Below are 7500 nucleotides of genomic sequence, written 5' to 3'. Positions count from 1 at the left end.
AGAAATTCTCTTAGGGAATGGAAAGGCTGTGTATACAGCATTCCAAGTATGGGCTGTAATTTTGAGTATATAGGTCAAACAGTTAAAAACTTAAACAAGAGAATAAATGATCATAAATACAACATCAGAACGAGGCAAATGTCAAGTGGGCTGTTTGTTCACCAAAAAGACTTTGATCAGAGAATTGACTGGACAAACTCAACAAAAATCGCCTTATTTAATAATATTGTTGAAACATAATTGAATTTTGTTATACTAAATAAACTTTGAAAATGATATTAATATGAGCTTGGGTTTATGTAAACTAGACAATTTTGTTATTAAAAAAAGTTGTTGATAATAATTTTGTAACTTGAGACTGTGTAGAGCGGTTTCCTTAGAGACCTCTCCGGATTCCCCTTTTTTCGTTGTATGTCCATTTTGTATAATTTCTTTGTACCCTTGAAGATGTCTTATTAGACGATAACGTTCGGTCATCGTTTTTTTATTTTCACAGTGGTTTCGGCATAGTTTTTCACGTGTATGTGATTCCTTTATATATATATATATATATGTATGCATGTATATTATATATATATATATATATATATATATATATATATACATATATATTCGTACATATGTATGTATACATACATACATTATACATATATATATATATATATATATATATATATATATTTTTGCAGAAACCACCGGGGAAAAAAAAAAAAACAGATACCGAACGTTTTCGTCTACTAAGACATTTTCAAAGGTACAGAAAATGTACCTTTGAAAATGTTTTAATAGATGAAAACGTTCGGTATCCGTTTTTCCAATTTCCCGGTGGTTTCTGCAAAAATAGTTCATCACGTGTGTTTTGTGATTTCTTTATATATATATATATATATATATATATATGTATATATACATACATATATATATATATATATATGTATATATACATACATATATATATGTATATATACATACATATATATACATATGTATAAATGTATATATATATATACATTTTTGTCAAATACTTTTGGTTCTTCCTTACAGTGAGAAATTAGTTGGTCTGCCTAATATTCTCAAACAATTCAACATCAACTTGGTTTTCAAAAATAATACTATAAAAAGTAAGCTCATTAAAAATTCACCTGAAGTAAATGAGGGTTGTGTTTACTCTATTCCATGCCTTAAATGTAACAAATTTTATATCGGCCAAACTGGTAAAGACTTAAAAACTAGGATAAATCAGCACAAATATAGTGTAAGGAGTGGGCAAAGTTCCAGTGGCCTTTTTGTCCATGTAAGAGACCACAATCATCCTATTGACTGGGATAATTCTAATGTAATAATTTCTTGTAGATCCTTATTAGAAAGAAACATTATTGAATCCAGTCATATCAAACAAACCTTTGACCATAATATCAATTTAAGTTTAGGATTATTTAAGCTTGATGATTTTGTTATTGATAAAATTGTAAGAACTTCTCCAAGTGCTACTAAGCCGGGGTGACGTAACGTCATGGACCAAACGTCCGTATATGTAAACATCGGCTCTACCTGATTGTGAAGCATCTTGTGTGTCCTTCCCATGTTCCTAGCTTGTCTTCTACTTTATGTATATATATCCACCTTTGTCTCTGTAACTGTGTATTCCTTGATAATGTCTTAAATAGACGAAAACGTTCAGACTAAGCTTCTTATTTCCCAGTGGTTTTTCTGCATATTATTTTGACATGTGCCTTGTGAATTACTGCCATATATATTTATATATATATATATATATATATATATATATATATATATATATATATATATATATATATATATACAGTATATGTATGAATAAAAATGAATAGATGAATTTACATGTATAAATGAATATAAATGAATTATCAATTAAATTAATCATTCATCCAATGAAAGTATAGAAGATAAAAAAAATCTGGAATTTGGTCCAGTTGAACATTTCTCAATTTTTCTTTTACTTCTGCGAGGCATCGACATCTGTTCAAATGTAGCGACAGACTCTTATCAGACTTTAACGAGGGACTCGGACTTCAAATTTCGAACTACGAGCCTAAGCGCAAGATAACTTAGAATGTGAAAGAGAGAGAGAGAGAGAGAGAGAGAGAGAGAGAGAGAGAGAGAGAGAGAGAGAGAGAGAGAGAGAGAGAGAGAGAGAGAGAGGGAGAGAGAGAGAGAGAGAGAGAGAGAGAGGGAGGGAGAGAGAGAGAGAGAGAGAGAGAGAATGAAAAAGAGAGAATGAGAGAGAGAGAATGAGAGAGAGAGAGAGAGAGAGAGAATGAAAAAGAGAGAATGAGAGAGAGAGAATGAGAGAGAGAGAGAGAGAGAGAGAGAGAGAGAGAGAGAGAGAGAGAGAGAGAGAGAGAGAGGATGGCACCGCGATACCACTTTACATGCCACGGTCGCTAACTTATGGTCGGTCTGGGAGATCCACCCCTTGTCATTCGGCCACGCGTACACCATCTGCATTGAAAGACTCCTGACGGCAATAGCAACACTTCCTGCCTTCCATAGAGTCGGCAGGAATTGGCGACCTTGCCAGGATTTCCCGAGCAAAGGGGGAAAACTCGAAATGGCATGCATGCATGGCCAGGTCTTCCTTGGCGTGGCGCCAGCCTTCACAAGAGATAACCTCGCTGAAAGGTTAAAAAAGAAAGGAAGAAGAAAAAAAAAAAAAAAAAAACCGGGGACGTTTTGTCATTGATGATATGGCCAGATAGGTGTGTTGTCAAAGTCGTTGTTCACCCTCAGTAGACAATTGCTCATCCTTCTTATTTTCTTCTTCCTTTTGTTCCTCGGCTGTGAGCTAATGTCCTTCACCCAGCCAATTGTTTCATCTTGCCCTTAACCTTTCCTGTTCCCAGACATTTGGTCCACCTTCTCCTTAATCAGTGACCCCCCTCCCCCTACCTCTCTCCCTCTCTCCTTCCCTCTCCCCGTTTCCCCAGTTCTTCTTATTTAATCTCAGTCATGTGGATTACGACTACGTACTTGAAGTATCTGTAATAAGCGAAACGTTGCACTAATAAAGGTTCCGTCCTCACGTGGTGGCTATTTCGATAGTACCAGATTCTCATGTTCGTTAACCCTTCTAGTAGATGTTGTGTGTGTATATTATTATATATATATATATATATACATATATATATAGATATATATATATATACATATATATATAGATATATATATAGATATATATATATATATATATATGCACTAAAAACCCACTATTATTTGGATTTAAGAAAAGAAGGAAGTAACGAATTTCCGTATATTTCGATCACTTACTGTGATCCTCTTCAAGAGGAAGATCCGCTTGAAGAGGATCACAGTAAGTGATCGAAATATACGGAAATTCGTTACTTCCTTCTTTTCTTAAATCCAAATAATAGTGGGTTTTTAGTGCAATTACTGTGTAACGATATTACTGGACAGTGATATATATATATATATATATATATATATATATATATATATATATATATTTATATATATATATATATATTTGTGTGTGTGTGTGTGTGTGTGTGTGTGTGTGTGTGTGTGTGTGTGTGTGTGTGTGTGTGTGAAAATCCCACTGTTGGAGAAAGTAAACGGACGAAGTATAGAATTAACTGTATATTTCGACCACTCTCTGTGGTCCTCTTCAGCAGATAGTTACATGGTCTTACTTTCATCATCGTTTCTGTTTGAAAGATGAAATCGAAGTGGTACTTGCTAGAAAGTGCCTCAATGTCAAAAATTGGATTCAAAGGATCCGAGAGTACGTATATATTTTTTCAATGATAACTAGCGTTTCTATCCTTGGGGACGATATTGTGTTCAAGAGGCAGAGTAATGGACGGAGTGAAGGATTTTTTTTTTTAATTAGTCTCCATTCATACAAGAGTTCTGCGTGACTCTGGTCCGAAGGGATGTCACTAAATCCCCTAAAATATTGTCCCTAAAGTCCCTAAAATATTGAATGCATAAGATATACAGCCACTACTTCATAATTATCCTAAAACTTTTCAAGCTTCATTCTCAGATTGATTGATCAATTTATTCATAATCTATCGATTTCTTTATGTCAAATTCACCTTTACAATTATTTATTAAAGTATCTATAAGTTTCTATCTTTATTGATTGACTGATGGATTGGTGAACGATTAACATCTATTTTATATGTTTTCGTCCACTTTACCCACGGAATACAAGTTCTTAAAGGTAGACCGAGTCTTGTCATTGGAAAAAAAGTCTCCTCATTAAAAAAGAAGAAGAAGGAAAAAAAAAGGACCAAGACTTCCAGGAACCGAGACTCGGAGGAACGGGAATCAACGTTAAAGGGAAAAGCTGGAATAGAAATTGGTGGAATGGGAAATTATTGGAACATAATTTATTGGGACAGGAGCTCCCGAATGAGCGGGAGTCGTTCCAACGTGTTTTCTCGGAACAGAATTCGATGAGCGGGGGTGGAGGGCAGGGGGGGTAGGGAGCGATGACCAGGGGGTAGGATACAATATATATATATATATATATACATATATATATATATATATATATATATATGATACAGTATTTCTTTAATTATTTGGTCGGTGAAGATGTACGTATACATACATGCATACATAATATATACATACATATATACATACATACATATACACATACACATACATATATATGCACACACATATATATATATATATACATACATATATACATGCATACATACATATATACATACATGAAATATACATATTGATGTAGCTGCATGTATCTTTGTGTATACAAGTCTATCTTCAGGAAAAGCTGGCCCACTTCGCTGGTTTCTCGAACCTTTCTACCAGAATGGCCCAATTCGTACACTATTATAGGCAGTACGTACCAACATGTATACAGCGTATTGTTCACATTTGCCAAGCCATTCAGCGCTAACAAAAAAAAAAAAAAAAAAAAAAATCTAAAGCATGAAGGCGAGACTGGTCTTGTTTAATAATTGCTAAATAAATAAAAATATTGAAATAAAAATAAGTTAACTTTTCCTGGGCGCAAGCACACCCGCATAGTATTACGCATCTAATGCATAGATGGTCGTGCTTTCTCACTTTGCATGAGAACTGTACAATTGATACACATTCACCGAAGCGACAACACTTGCATGTTTTCTTTTAATAAGTGGCTGTTATTGTCGATAGTAATATATAATTTTTTCAACATTTCTATTAATTAATAATATCGCCGTAGGACCAAACTAAAAATCTTTACTTGGCTTTTGTTGTTTATTACTTCGATTCTCTCTCTTTCTCTTTCTCTCTCCCCCTCTCCCTCTCTTTCTATGTCTGTCTGTCTGTCTGTCTGTCTCCCTCCCTCTCTCTTTTTCTCTGTCTGTCTGTCAGTTTCTCTCTCTGTCTGTCTATCTCCCTCCCCCTCTCTCTCTCCCTCTTTCTCTCTCTTTCTCTGTCTGTCTGTCTGTCTCTCTTTCTCTCTTCACCGTCTTTTATCTCCGTCTTTTTCACGTCTCCCATTCTTCTTCTTTCTAGTGCCTCTTGCCTTACCCTCTTCCCCTTTTCCTCCTCTTCTCCCTTCCCTTCTCCGTACTTCCCCTCCTCCTCCTCCTCCTTCTCCTCCTCCTCCTCCTCTTCCTCCTCCTATCAGCTTCTCTTTCCCTTTCCCCTCACCCATCCATCCTCTGTTTCCCCTCTCTCTTCTTTTCTCTAAATGAAACTTTAGAGTCCATTAGGTCCCCTCTCTCTCTCTCTCTCTCTCTCTCTCTCTCTCTCTCTCTCTCTCTCTCTCTCTCTCTCTCTCTCTCTCTCTCTCTCTCTTTGGTCTCTTTTCTTTCTTTGGACTATGGTTCTTCTTCCTCCTTCCTCTTCCCCACCCCTTTTCATTTTCTCCTTCCCTCTTCCACTTCTCCTTCCTTCTTCCTCTGCTCCTTCTCTCTCCCTGTTCTCCTTCCCTCCTCCTCTTCTCCTTTTTCTCTTCTCCTTACTTTTGTTCTTCTCTTTCCCTTCTCCACTTCATCTTTCTTCCTCTTCTCCTTCCCTCTTCCCCTTTTACCTTCTCCCTGTTCCTTCTTCCTTTTTCCTTATTCTTATTCCCTTTCCTTTACCTTTCCTTTTTGCCAAATCTTACCCACTGCCCTCCTTCACTTTCCCTTCACATCTCCTTTTTCCTCTTCTTTCTCTCCTCCCCTCTTCCTCTCTTTATTCGCCCTTTCCTCTCTCTCCTCTTTTCTTCTCTTCCTTCCCATCCCTACCTTCCCTTCCCTCACTGCCTCCCTTTCTTCTCCCTCCTTCCCTCATTCATTCTCCCTCATTCATCCTCCCTCTTCCTCCCTCCCTCCCTCCCTCCCTCTCTTCCTTCCTTTCCAAACAATACAGTTCTTCTTCCTTCCGTCCCATCAAACTTTCTGCTTTCCTCCTCCACCATCTCTTACGTAACGTAACATAACGTTACGTAACTTAACGTAACGTTACTTAACGTAACGTAACATTATATGACAACATAACGTAACGGAACGGAACTTAACGGAACGGAACGGAACGTAACGGAATCTAACGTGACTTAACGTGACGTAAAATTATATGACAACGTAACGCAACGCAACACAACAAAGCAATGTAACGTAATATAACGTAACTAAGCGTAACGTAACGTAACGGAAAATGACGTAACGATTTCGTAACGCAACTAACGTCACGTAGCAGGAGAAAGCGGAGCCGCTACCGAATTCGGGGAAAGGACCCGTCGACAAATATTTTTTTTTTTTTTTTTTTTTTTTTTTTTTATGAGCCAACCCCGAATCATCGAGAGATGAGCCGCTGCTATACTGAACTCGGCTTCTCTCGGCCCCACTCGAATCCGCTCGGTTTCGTTCGGCCCGAGTCGGCTGGGGGGGGGGGGTCTTCGGACCTCGTCCTTGGGCTTTCATCGGCATTCCAGGGAAAAATCCGATGAGGGAAGGGGGGAAGGGGGGGAGGGGGAGAGGGGGAGAGGGGAGTTGGAAGAGAGAATGAGAGATAGGAAAAGGGGAAGAGGGGAGAGGGGAGAGGGGAGAGGGGGAGGGGAGTGGGGAGAGGTAGAATGAGAGATAGGAAGAGGGGAAGAGGGGAGAGGGGAGAGGAGAGAAGGGGAGTGGGGAGTGGGGAGAGGTAGAGTGAGAGATAGGAAGAGGGGAAGAAGGGAGGGAGAGAGAGGAAAGATGGGTAGGGGAGCGGGAAAGGGTGAGAGGATTAGAGAAGGGGAGGGGGGAGACAGGGAGAGAGGGAGAAGGGTGGAGGGGGAAGAGGAGGAGAGATTGATGTGGGGAGGGGAGGGGAGAGGAGGGGGAGTAGGGTGAGGTGGAGTAGGGTGAGGGGGAGAGGGGGAGTAAGGGGAGAGGGGGAGTAAGGGGAGAGGGGGAGTAGGGTGAGGGGGAGAGGAGGAGTAGAGTGAGGGGGAGAGTGGGAGTAGGGTGAGAGGGAGAGGGGACTTGGGTGATGGGGTAAGGGGGAGAG

Source organism: Oratosquilla oratoria, chromosome 22 (assembly GCF_046742065.1).
Source record: "Oratosquilla oratoria isolate Oo_2021 chromosome 22, ASM4674206v1, whole genome shotgun sequence".
NCBI lineage: Eukaryota > Metazoa > Arthropoda > Malacostraca > Stomatopoda > Squillidae > Oratosquilla > Oratosquilla oratoria.
Note: the sequence above shows the minus strand (reverse complement) of the source record.